Source organism: Nyctereutes procyonoides, unplaced genomic scaffold, assembly GCF_905146905.1.
Source record: "Nyctereutes procyonoides isolate TBG_1078 unplaced genomic scaffold, NYPRO_anot_genome, whole genome shotgun sequence".
NCBI lineage: Eukaryota > Metazoa > Chordata > Mammalia > Carnivora > Canidae > Nyctereutes > Nyctereutes procyonoides.
Window position 1 is genome coordinate 10,295,232 of NW_026575051.1, and position 8,555 is coordinate 10,303,786.

An 8,555-nucleotide genomic window follows, 5' to 3' on the forward strand; every position below is an offset into this window, starting at 1 on the left:
CCACTTCCCCTCTGGGACCCACCAGCCCCCTACGAAGTCCCAGAGAATCAAGAGGTGTCTGCTACCAAGCTCCCAGCTCCCTTACTCTGCCCTGGGCGAAGAAGGTTTCTGGTCTACAGACAGGTCCTTCCTGCACCAGAGATGACAACCAGTCTCACCGTCATGACAGTCCTCCCAGGAGTCTAACTTCAGCTTCTCTTGCTTCAACTAGAGTTTTGTTTTTAGTTTTTGGGTTTAATTCTTTCCCTAGAGATACAGCAAATGTCTGGTCAGTGCACTTGGACATGGCGTGAGGATCTGTCTCGGGCTTTGACTGAGGAGGAGAGGGGTCTTGCAATATAGGCAACAGGAGTCTGCTGTGGGCCACCGCCTGCACAAGGCTTACAACTCCATAATTCATTTTCTCAATGATTTCACAGGTTTCCTTGGAGCCCCCCCACTGCCGTTACCTTTTCCCAATAAGAACCAAGCCCCGCTAAGGCCCCTCGGCATGCTAGCTGTCAGGAGGTTTTGCCTACGGTCTTGTCCCTCCTTCCTGCTGCTCGTCTGGGTGATGGGTGCAGGTTGGGTTAGTGCTGGCTGGCAGTTTATCCTGGTCTTAGCATTTCTGCCCTGACGGGGAGAGGGAGGCTCTCCGCGGAACCGGTCCTCCAGCTGGCAAGAAAAGAGGGCTACTCCAAGCCGCATATTTGGGCGGGTGAGAAGGTAGCAGTGTGGGCTCTGCAGGGGGAGAGCCCCTCACTTCGGAAAGCTCTTCCCTCCCTCTACCATGAACTGGCCACCCCTGCCCAAGGTCTTTTGCTAACGGCCAGCAGAGGGCGCTTTAGACAAAGCGGACCTTGGGCTCCTCCTTTGGGCACACTTGCGGTCAGAGAAGGGGAGGAGAGGGGAGGGGAGGGGGGCGGGGAGGCGGGGCTCAACCTCCTGTGAGAACTACACCACCTCAAGCGCTCTGGCCCACGGCGGGTTCCTTCTGCTGTTTGGGGGCTTCCCGGACCTCTGCAACTCGGCGACCTGAACAGAAATGGGAGAAGGCAGGAGAAACGCTGAAGATCTAGAAAGAAGTGGTCTCTGAAGCCTAGTGTGCCTGGAAGATGGGCTCAATACAGGTGTTTAGTGGTATTACTAACCTTTAACGAGCTCTCATTTTGTACCAGACACAATTCTAGACACTTTTATCTTTCTTGGAATCCTCACAACAGCTCTGAGTCAAATTCCATCATTATCCCCATTTTACAGATGAGGAAAATGAGGCACAGGAATCCAAGAGGCTAACAGATAAAGCCTTAAGAATGAGGAACCTGTGGTTTAAGGCGGGGAAAGGGAAGAGGGAGCTCAGTGGCTTAGTTTCAGCGTCTTGGCGACACTATTTTCCTTGGCTCCCCCCTTCCACCCCTTCTTGGAGACTTTCAATGAGGAAACTGAGGTAAGAGCACCTGGGAGCCAGGGGCTAGGCCCTGGCTTCATAGTTCCGCAGCTGCCACTCTTCTCCCAGCAGAATGAGGTAAGTCGGGGCTCGGAATAGTCGCTGTGGGACAGAGGGAACTGGAGAAAGCAGGCTGGAACACACTATAAAAATAAGCAACCGTGGGCCTTCTGATGGAGCAGAGCGTCAGAGCAGTGAAGACAAAGAGGCCCTTGTCCAAGGTGGGGAATTCACAACGACCACACACAAGCGTACACCTGAGCATGTGCACAGACACACACGGCACACACACGTGCTGCCCACTACTCAGGCTGTTTATGCCCAGAGGCCTCTTCCATCTTGAAAGCCTGCAATTAGCCCGTGGACACCCAGGGCAGGGACACACAGCACATGGTAGTCACAGAGACATCCCATCACACGGGCCCAGGACCTCTCCACACCTGCAGTCTGCCTCCACCTCAGATCAAAAGTTTAGAAAAACAGCCCCTCCCAAGAAGGTGGTCATGCTGGCAGCCTAGGCTGAAAGGCCCTCTGTCCTGGCCAGGAGGGGCCACAGCCAGGGTGTGGAGGGTGAGGGGCCAAGTTAATAGGGTGGAGGGGGGTCCAGAGGTGGGTTGGACATTCTGGGGAGCTTCTGGCCCAGACTAGGAGGCTTCCACACCCACTAGGGGTCAGTGCCCCTCCTGCTCTCGGACCTGGAGCTCAGATCATCTACATCAGGCCACTGCCTGCCTAGGCCTAAGAATGGGCCAAGTGTAGGGGTATAAGGGTGAGCAGATGCCAGAGAACTACAGGACAAGTCTCTGTTCTCAGAGAGCTGGTTCTCTGGCTGAGAAACATAGAGATGGGCCTGGTGCTACAAGGAAGAAAACTCAGGGCCTGCAGGAGTCAGCCTAACAAAGATCCAAATCCTACCTCTGCTACTTGCCAGTTCTAGGGCTTTGGGAAACTTCTTGACCCCTCTGGACTTCTGTTTCCTCATCTATAGACTGGGGTGGGATTATCATCTTGGCTTCTTGAAAAGAATAATGATATATTTTAAGAGTGGTGCATAGGGGCACCTGGATGGCTCAGTGGTTGAGCATTTGCCTTCGGCTCAGGGTCCTGGGGTGGAGTCCCACACTGAGCTTCCCTCAGGGAGCCTGCTTTTTTCCCTCTGCCTATGTGTCTGCCTCTCTCTGTGTGTCTTTCATGAGTAAATAAATAAAATAAAAAATTTTAAAAGTGGTGCATATTAGGCCCACAGCACATAATAGCTGTTAAGAAAATGTAATCTTTGGATGCCAATGACCATAGGGGGGCACAAAGGACCAGACCGCTCCTGGAGGACTCCTTGGAGGAGAGGCTGGAGCTGGGGAAGCGAAATGCATGGAAGAGGAGAGACTTTTTAGGTTTGTTCCAAAACCACATGCTTGGCTTTTGGAGGTGTTCAGAGCAGGCCTCTTGGAGAAAATGAGGTTGCTGAGGAGCCCGGAAGGAAAGATAAGACGGGGAGAGCTTGCCCAGTGGGGATGTAAGTGAGCAGAGGCAGGGCTGTGAGCAGTTAGGATGCTTGTGGTAGGGGGGCGGACCCAAGGGGCCATGGTACTGGGAGATGACACTGGAAAAGTGGGAGCCAGGTTGGGGGGTGTCCACAGGCCAAGCTTGTGGGGTCCAAGGCAGGTGCATGAGGCAGCGAGCCTGGGAGGAGGTGAGAGCAAGGCAGTGATAGATCGATGTCAGGTTTGGAGGAGAAGGAGGTGTGGGGAGAGCAGGCTGGCTGAAATGTTGGTGCTGTGAGGGTCACTCAGGTGGCTGCCTGTGTTGTCAGATGGCAAGTGACGAGGTCCCAAATGGGGAGGGTGCTTTGGGTAATGATGTCAGGAGGCTTGTGAAACAACATGAAAGTTGAAGATGGAATTGGGTTGCTGCATGAGAGAAGAGAGGTGCAGAATGGCCTCACCTGGTATATCTGAAAGGTCTGATTGAAGTGTGGCACATTTTCACATTGGAATATTATATAGCACAGAAAGGGAATGCATAAGAGCTGCTTGCATCCATGGGGTACAGTTGAGGGGAAAAAGTAAGCAGAAGAGAGAGAGTACTGCCATTTATATAATGCTTGAAAACAAGCATAATAATGCCATATATCATGTTAGGGCACATAGGCGTGTAGCAAACAGTTAAATAACTTGTAGGACCAAGAGAACTAATCCAGGTCACTGCCTCTCTAGGGAGGGTGGGGGATGCAATGGGACGGGGTGCTCAGGGGGCTTCAAGCATACTGATAATAACTCAACTTTGAGCTGGAGTGGGGGCACAGAAGTCCATCCTCTCGCTCCCTGTATCTTTTGTTCAGCTAGAAGATTTTATTTAAAAACAAACAGAAAGGGGCACTTTGGTGGCTCAGTCGGTTAAGTGTCTACCTTCAGCTCAGGTCATGATCCCAGGGTCCTGGGATTGAGCGCCTCCTTATCAGGCTCCCTGCTCAGCGGGAAGTCTGCTCCTCCCTCTCCCTCTGCCCGCCCCTGCTTGTGCTTGTTCTCTCTCTCTCAAATAAATAAATAAAATCTTAAATAAATAAAGAATGATTGCATGATTTGGGTCCTGGGCCACAGAACTCTCATCATTGCAACCCCTCTGGGCTAAGATAGGGCCAAGGAAGAAGTCAAATGCTGGGCTTTCCAAAGCAGGTGGGACTTTGTGCTGCCCCCATGCAGAGGGTCTGGGGAGAGAGAGAGAGAGAGAGACCGACCTTCCTGGATGGGGCACATCTGGGCTCACATCTGGCTCTAGGGCAAGAGGCACAGCTGTGAAAGAAGGTAGACATGGTCAAGGGGCAAGGAGGAAGAGCCAGGAAGGAGGGCAGTCCTCAGGCAGTGATGGGGCGCCAGGGTCCATGGTTGGCAGGCCCGAGAGACCTCCGACCACCTACCACCACGGGCTTGGCAATGGGAGGCCTCTGACACCCTAGGACAGCAGTTTCCAAGGACAAGGATGAGCTAAGGAGTCAGTGTGTGGAGTGGAGATGGAGGCAGAGGTGTGGTCTGTTTTTAAGGAGTTTAGTAGCAAGGGGAGAGAGGGGACCCCCAGAGGCACAGAGGAGGGGGACATGGCATGGAATGCCAAGAAAAGGTTTTCTTACTGATTTGCTCAACTGTAATGATTTTGTGTATTGTTAAGTATTTTTAAGCAGGGGAGAGGGCAGAAAAAGATCAAACCGTATACTCCCCAGTGTATGTGTGTGAGAGCACACCCTCCCTCCTCCACCAGACTCTGTGATTCTCAGTCTCCTTCCTCATTACTCATTAGCTCCCCCAGGACCCAGGCCCAGCTGCTCAGGAAGACCGGAGAGTCTGGAGACAGTCATGAGACTTATGTCCCGGGCAAGGAGTGGAGTGGGAGTCCCATCCTATCCCATTCCAGAACAGAGGCCTGGGTCTCGCCCTGGCCTGATGACACTCAAGGGGAGAAGGGGAGACTGGGCACACGGTGGGCCAGGGAGGCTCTGACACACAAACTGCAAGGCGGGAGTCCTGAGGTGAATGGGAGAAAGGGAGCAGGACAGAGGGAGGAGTGGGGCTGGGCAGCCATTGGAGTGAGGCCTCCCACCTACTTCAGCCCTCCCCCCCATCGCACTCACCACCCCCACCCAGCTGCCATTCACTCCCCTTTCTCTTCTCTCACCATCTAACACCTTCTTTATCCTGTGCTTGCTTCTGGCTTCCCAAAGAACACTTGGCTGTGATTGGCTGTTCCCAGACACCCTTTCCCGCAAGCTGCTCTGGTCTCATGCTCACCATCACCCCAGGCTTGAACCAGGCCCAGCTGGGCTTCTTGATGTTGCCTCCATGCCAGAGAGTCACCCCAAACTGGCCCACTTATCCTCCACTACCAGAGCAAACACAGTGGAGCGACAAATCTTTACTGAGCCCCATTATGCCCAGGGCTGGGTGCTAAAAGCATAGCTAGGCACAGGTCCTGCCCTCGGGGGGCTGACACAGCTCTGATACATGGAGCAGTAAAATAAGAAATCAAGATAAGGCACCATGCAAAAGAGCATATTCTCCTCTGGCCGGCAGCAAATCCTTGGTATAGGGACAGTCTTTCTGTTTTGTTTGTTTTGTTTTGTTTTACAGATTTTTTTAAGATTTTATTTATTTATTCATGAGAGACAGAGAGAGAGGCAGAGACAGAGGCAGAGGGAAAAGCAAGCTCCATGCAGGGAGCCCAATGCTGGACTCGATCCCGGAACTCCAGGAGCCCTGAGCCAAAGGCAGATGCTCAACCACTGAGCCACCCAGGAACCCCAAGATGGTTCCTTTCATGACACTTTCAAGGAGTTCAATTGTTAAAAAGATCTTACAAAATTGTTATTAATATGGTAACAACAAAGCCAGCAGCATAGACAGATAATGAAGCCCAGCTATAAAGTCAATCATTCAGACATCGGACGTTTATTGAGAACTTACTACACACAAGGCACCAAGCTAGGCCCTGAAGTACCAAATGACCAAGACAGTCCCTCCCCTCGAAGAACCCCAAAGAGAGGCAGATACGTAAGCAGAGACAGCTTTCTTTCTTTTTTTTTTTTTTTTCAGAGACAGCTTTCCATTTAAGTTTGGGAACCTAGAAAGGATATGCATGATCTCCCTGGGTAGCAGGGAGCTATGGGTCAGAGGCCACATTTGAGCTGAGTCTAGAGAAGTGCATGGGCCTAGTGAAGAGAGTCAAAGGGCCAGGGGGCGGTCAATGTATTCAGAGTGACCACGCCCAGCAGAATTAGGCCCCGAGAGGCAGATTGGAGTCATATACTGGAAACTTGCTTGCCCAACTCAGAAATTTGGACTTTTTACTCTAGACAAAATATGTGTGAGCAGGGAGTGACAAGCCCATGGCGGGTTGCTTGGTTTGGTTTGGTTTGGTACATTCATTCAGCCTGGGTGTGAGAAGGTAGACCTGGGTGGTAGCTGGGAAGAGAGAGGGAAGGAAAGGGGAAGGCCCCCAGAAAGGAAGTAGGAAGAAGCTGAGATGTTCCACAGACAGGAGGCAGGAGACAAAGGGGCAAAGGAGGCCCTGTGGTTTCCCCCGAGTTAAGAGAGAGTAGCAGAAGCTCGGGCAAAAGTCAGGAGAGGTGGACAAGGAGTTTATCTGGGTAGAAGGTGAGGGATTGGTCAAGGTTGGGTTGAATTTGAGGTAACCACAGAAAATTCAGTGGGCACAACTTGTAATTAAAGATCGTAGATCAAGCTCATGCATTTCTCTTCAAGCTCATTGAAGCCCTGCTAAACAATAGTAAAGGAACTTTTTTTTTTTTAAGGTGTGGACTTATAGAAACAAATAGAACAAGGCAGAAGAGAACAGCAACACGTTTTGGAGGTTGGAGAGAGGATGGCAGAGGAATCTGAGTCCTGAGCCAGCAAGGACAAGGAGAGCTGAGAGGCACCCAGCCGGAATCATGGGCCTCCCCACTCAGGCCCAAGGATCAGTGGCCAGCAGGATTACCTCTAGAAGTAGGGGCAGGAGTGATTTTTTTTTAAATAAACAAGTAAGTGGCTCCCAGGGGGTACAGAGGAAGAAGAGATCTTTAGGCAGAGCGCAGAGGATTTTTTTAAGGCAGTGAATTTCTGATGAAAGATAGTGGAAAGAAAGGCAGGCGGGAAACAAGGGGCCCGGGGCACCCTAAGAGGAAACCAGCCTTAAAAGGATTTTACCCCACCCTGAAATGAGACCTCTTTCCCATGTGATAGGTGGGATGATCATGACCAAAGCCTGATTGGGTGACAGGCGCAGGGAGGGTTAATCAGATCAAAACAGCCCAAGGAGCCCATAAAACCCCTTAGACTTAGAAACTCCGTGGCAAGCCTCTCGAGTCCCCTCCCTCCTTGGGAGCTGTGTGCCATCACTTTGCTATTGCTCAATAAACCTTGCTTTGCTGCCTGCCACTCTGTCTCACCTCTTCCTTCTTCAAAGTGGCGTGACCAAGAACCACAGGCATCGACAGAGAAGAAAATCCTGTAACACTACTCTGTATGAGACTCTAGTGGTGGATACATATCTTTATACATTTGTCCAAACCCATAGAATGTACACCACCAGGAGAGAGAACCCTAATGTAAACTACGGATTTGGGGTGACTATGATATGACAATAAAGGTTCCCTGATTGTGACAAATGTACCACTCTCATAGGGGATGTTGATAGTGGGGAGGTTGTGGGGGTGGGCAGGGGATATATGGGAACTCTCTATACTTTCCCCTCAGTTTTGCTGTGAATTTAAAACTGCTCTAGAAACTAAAACCTGTTATTAAAAGCCAAAACCACAACAGTAAAATAAGCGAGTAAACAACAAAGTGAACAAGTAGAAAATCAGTTTAATGGGCAGTTAGTCCTCCAGTCCTCCTCCCCCACCCTAAGCAGGCAGGTCCTTTCCCTGCCCGGTCCAGTCAGAGACCATGGGAGATGCATATTCTGGAGTGGGTGAGACAGAGGGTCTTTGGGCTGGGGGACACTGACATAGTTAAGGCAGGGACATCACAGGGGAATTAAGTGTAAGACTCTGACATCAGGGTTTCTAAAGACCAGGGTAGCGAAGGCTCACCCACCTGCACAGAGCTTTGAGAGTCCCATTCTTCAATAGAAATGCAAGGATCAATACACATATGAGGAAAGTAATAAGAAAAAAGAGAGAGCAATCAAAACAAGCAGACAAAAGCAACTTGGAGAACTCTGCTATGCAAAGAAAAGAAGAAAATTATAAAGTCATTTATTCTCAGAAAAAGATGATATTGCACTCATGAAATAGGAAAACACGCTAGGGGCACTCAGCTAGCTCAGTCCATAGAGCATGCGATTCTTGATCTTGGGGTCATGAGTTAGAGCCACACATTGGGCATAGAGATTATTTGAAAGAAAGAAAGAGAAAGAAAGAAAGAAAGAAAGAAGGAAGGAAGGAAGGAAGGAAGGAAGGAAGGAAGGAAGGAAGAAGGAAGGAAGGAAGGAAGGAAGGAAGGAAGGAAGGAAGGAAAGAAAGAGAAAGAAAGAAAGAAAGAAAGAAAGAAAGAAAGAAAGAAAGAAAGAAAGAAAAGAAAAAGGGGGATCCCGGAGTGGCTCAGCGGTTTGGCGCCTGCCTTTGGCCCAGGGCATGATC